The 5,188-nt window shown below is 38.5% G+C and overlaps 1 pseudogene across 1 annotated transcript; it reads right to left on the reverse strand.

Moving 5' to 3' along the window:
- Positions 1-2,214: 2,214 nt before the first annotated feature.
- LOC311606515 (calmodulin-alpha-like) lies at positions 2,215-2,658 on the reverse strand (annotated as a pseudogene). Its single transcript has one exon. The product of its transcript is annotated as a calmodulin-alpha-like (transcript).
- Between the last annotated feature and the right edge of the window lie 2,530 nt (positions 2,659-5,188).

The following is a 5,188-nucleotide window of genomic DNA, read 5'->3' on the forward strand; positions in this document are numbered from 1 at the left end:
CCTTGATGAAAACATCTCTCCTATCTCGGTGCATCTAAAATTCTGATGTGAATCAATCTCCATCACATCTTGTCTTTATCAACTAAAAACATCTATCTAAACCTAAAAACATCTTAACCCCTAGACAATTAAGCTTCATTGTAAAACTAAGCTACCTGGTCTTCAACTCCATCAGAGACTTGAGAAGGAATAAAATTGATTGCCTCTGCATGCTGGGAGTGCAGGCTAGTAGCTTTGTAAATGAGAAGATGACAGAGACAGTTTACTACCTGAATAGTTACCCAAAACTCTCTATAATGTTGGAGCATCTTCTTCAGCCTTCTGTCCCAATATATCTGACAGACATATTTGTGAGGCTGGCACTATTGAGGACTTGCTTATCTTGACTTGGCAGAGTTTGGCTGTCAACTCTGCCTGCATCCAAGCTTGCCCTTTTTAAGGCAGAATTCTGTCTGTGGTAGAAATGAGGACAATTTTCCCAGTGGCTTGTTTGCAACATTTGAAGTCACGTTCATAAGGAGGTTCTTTGATGCTCATCATCCTCTTTCAGCAAGGCTAGGTGTTGCCAGGAGTCAACCTGTCTCTTCAGTGAATCTTTAAAATAATGAAAACATTTTAAAATGCCATATCCTGTATGTCTCTGAGGCTTATGAAGACCTTATCTAACTATTTTACCTTATCTTTCTATAGTGTCATATCTATCTTTTGCACCTAAGATGTTTATTCTTGTGATAAAAACAGACTAGTAATTGATATGACCATGATTTGGTCAAATAACAATTAACTCATATAACTTTTTTTTATCCTAAATAGCCTGCAATAGCACCTTCAAAGTATTGGAAGTAAATCATATATTATAATTGAGTTATATGGGTGCAACACCTTTTCAGACATTGAAAGATCAATTTTCAACTTCATATGAAAAAAAAAAAAACCTAGAATAGCAAAAACAATCCTGCACAATAATAGATATGGAAGAATCTCTGTCCCTGATCTCAAGTTGTGCTACCCTATGACCCAGCTATACCACTCCTGTGCATATACCTGAAAGATGCTCCACAATACAATGAAGACATTTGCTTAACTTTGTTCGCTGTAGCTTATTCATAATAGCCAGAATCTGGAAAAAACCCTAGATGTCTCTCAACAGAATAATGGATAAAGAAACTGTGGTACATTTATACAATGAAATACTACTCAGCTATTCAAAACAAGAAAATCTTGAAAATTTCAGGCAAATGAATGAAAATCCTGAGTGAGGTAACCCAGACCCGGAAAGACACATACGATACATACTCACTTATAAGCACAAATTAGCCCAACATAAATGTCATCACAGAGACTCCACCCAGTAGAGGATCAGGACAGATGCTAAGACTTGCAGTTAGACTCTGGCCAAAGCCCTGGGAGTTCTGTGGAAGAATAGGAGAATGGAAGTACCCAGAGGGTTCAGGAACCCCACAAGGAAGCCATCAAGATTGGTGGATCTGGACCCAGGGGGGGTCTGTGCAAACTGTTGCACCAATCAAGGACAATGCATGCAGAGAACCTAGACCCCTGTTCAGAGCCAATGGACAGCTTATTCTCCACAGTTGTGGGGGCAGTGGAGTCTGTCTCTCACATGAACTCTAGTGCTCCTGATTTGATCACCTCTCCTTTCCATGGAGACCACTCAGGTGCACAGAGGAAGGAGAGACAGTCTCTCTGGATGAGACCTGATAGCCTGTGGTTTGATGGTAGAGAAAGAGCTCCCCCCTCAGGTCTAGGGGAGGTAAATAGTTAAGAAGAGTGAGGGGGGGTGGGAAAGGGAAGATACAATCAAGGGGATAACAATCTGGATGAAATACGAATAAATTATAATAAATAACTTTTAGAACATGCTTACACTACCTAAAACTACTTTTTAAAGTGGCATAACTTGGATATTCTGTCATTTGACCAACTCCATCTAAGCGTAAATGTGCACAAGGGCTTAAATATATCCAGAGTAAGCCACAGGCATCATGTTCCTTCATTAATTTTCTCAAATGAGGCTTAAGGACAATGACATCAAGGTAAGGGAAGGAAACATGAAGGAATGAGGCCCTAATTACTATGTTGGCATATTTTTTACTGACAGCAGGGGGAAGCCTTTTACAGATAAGTTACAAACAAAGGCAAATAAAAAACAATTTCATAAAAGAAATTTAACACACTCTGCACAATATCTTTAATTCACTGCCATCGATTTCCACCATCTTCATGGTGTACCTGACCGTCCCCATTACTATCTGCTTCCCAGATCATTTCATCAACCTTTTCATGTGTTAGCATCTTTCCAAGTCTTGTCATCACATGGTGGAGCTCTGTGGTTGTAATACAGCCAGTGCCGTACTTACTAAACACACACGTGCTTCTCTCATCCTTTGTTACTGTCTGTATCTTTCACTTTTCTTGTCATCATTATCAGAGTTTCAGGGAAGTCAATTGTGCCATTATCACCTCCATCTACTTCCTTCATCATCATGTGTAGCTCTGCTTCCCTGAAGTTCTTCCCTGGAGACATCATCATAGACCCCAGTCCATTGGTTGTTATAGTCCCATCACCATCCTTGTCAAATAGGGAAAAAGAGTCTTTGATTTCTGCAATTTCCTCTTCAGTCATGTTGTCAGCCATGCTGCAAGAGCTACCTGTTTCTGTGATGTGATCACACAACCACTGAACTCACTTGTTCCACTTGGACTCAGGATCACTGATATTATATGTGAAATTCCCAAAGTTGGACCACTCTCATGTCAGGATGCAGTAAGAAGGTCTGTTGTTGAATCAGGAAACAGGTTCGCAGAATACATTCGGTGTACTGGTTGTTGCTTTGATCGTTCCAAGTTTCAGAATATGAGAAATGTTTGCTGTTTTTTAATGTTATATATTTTGTTGTAATATGTCATTTCATTAGCCAAGTGAAATAAGAAAGTTGCTTGCCGATGACTGGGATCACTGGCTGAGAGAGTGATGGAAGCTTCCCTTGACCTATGCCATCCTTGTCCCCACACAAGACATTCAACCTGTACATACTCTCTGTGCATGTGTGTGTGTATGTGTGTGTGTGCGTGCGCGCACATGAACACCTGCACATAGATATCTTGTCAAAACACATCTTCTGCAAGGAGACTGGGATTAAATATTAGTTGGATTTCTTTTTATCATCGTTCTATAGATCAACCAAAATATCTCTAAACTTCAACTGACTCTCAATTATCCCATCAGAAAATAGTGATATTAGTAATTCTCTCAAAATTATTGTGAGCTGTGGACAGTATATGGATATTGCCCTTGGCATATAGAAGAAGGGAGCATGGAGTCATAACTGCAATTACCTTCTCATTTATTTCTTGTTTATGAGCATAGAAAACCCAGACATTCTCAACTACATATCCCTTTGGCTTTAGTGGTGTTTGGGTGCCAGGTATAAATAAAAGTATACTTAAGCTTTCTAGGACCCTCTGGATCCTTCTACTTTGCTATTCTCCCATGTTTCTCTCACCTAGAGTCCTCACCTAGGATGTCCTCCCCTCTGTCCCAGTTTCCTGGTAAGTGAAGGCTTTCGTGGGACATGCCCCTTGGGCTAATATGCAAATATAAGTGAGTATATACCATTTGAGTCTTTCTGCTTCTGAGTTAACTCACTCATGATCATTTCTAGCTCAATCCGTTTGTCCACAAATTTCAGGAATTCCTTGTTTTTAATAGCTGAGTAGTATTCCATAGTGTAAATGTACCACAGTTTCTTTATCCATTTTTCTACTGAGGGACACTTAGGCTGTTTCCATGATCTGGCCATTATGAATAAGGCTGCTATGAACATGGTTGAGCAAATTTTCTTGTGTGCTGGAGCATCTTAAAATCAAATGCCTTGAGGGCTTTTGAATGAGCATTTAATTTATATACTATCATAGTTTTTCTGCTTTAAGTACATACTTACCTCTATTAATTGCCATTAAATTTTAATTGATCTCTAGAGTAAGTAATAAGAGATGCTTTTTTGTCCATGTAGTGTATAGCATTTCTGTCTTGTGTGATGGATTCAAGCAGCATACTTTGTTTTCAAGAATGTAGCTCCTCTAAAAATATTGTGGATATTAAGTTATCCTCAGCTATAAATGTATAAATTCCTTAGATATTCTCTCCATGTTTTCTTTAAAAAACTTCTTATAATATGAATAAGTTGAACTTCCCATATTGCATCCAGTGAGGGTGACATAGTAAAATAACACATACCTACATTTCATTTATGCTTGCTTGAATTATCCATTGGATATCTGACAGTTACAGGAAGAAAATAGACAACATTTATATGTTGGCTTCTATCCAAAGATATAACAGGATTTGTTTCATTTTTTTCCAGTGAATGTCCATTTTATTTTCCTTTCTGGGGAAACTGGCTGTGTGGTCCTGGCTATTTTAGTATTATCCAAAGCCATGTTACAAAGTAAGGCAAATAGGCATGTTGGTGGAATGAACTTATGAAGGCATTTCAGATGGGCAGCTGTAATTACTTAGTGGAAATTTACTCAGGATACTTGCTATTGATGCATTGCTGGTGCTAAAGATCTTTAATTATCCAGAGTAACTGGCTTGTGGTTTCACATCTCAGAGGACAGAAAGCAGTTCCTAGAGCTAGGCATTCTAAACACCATGACGTTCTGAAGAATTCTTTCTGATCAAAGGAAACCACGGTGGCTTCTCCTCTGAGAGGTCAGTGGCAAGCACGCTCAGTTAGTAAGGCAGAAGGCCTCAAGTGTCTCACAAGGGCAGCTAAATTTCCTTTCTCAAATGGGATGTATAACAAAGGAAAGAAAATGGACTTTGAAAGAAGACAGATTGGTGAAATGCTACTCTGTCGTTTATTACCTTGGATTTGGGCCAAATGTTTGATTTATAATATCTGATTATTTAATTGGCAAGTGTAAGCTATCTCATAGTGTAATTAAGGACTTTAAATAACATAGCATGTTTAAACTGTATCACTGTGCTTGTTGGACAAGCATCCCAATCAGTGCCTGTATGGAAGGTGTGCCAGCATTTTATGTTTATACTCTGCATCAAACAGAATTTGAATATCCCTTAACCTGTACCCATGGTGTTGGAGGTATTTGAAATTTGGCTTTTTTATATTTACAATATTTGACTATAAACAATAAAGTAAAT

Source organism: Acomys minous (genome assembly GCF_964271855.1).
Source record: "Acomys minous genome assembly, chromosome: 10".
Taxonomy (NCBI): domain Eukaryota; kingdom Metazoa; phylum Chordata; class Mammalia; order Rodentia; family Muridae; genus Acomys; species Acomys minous.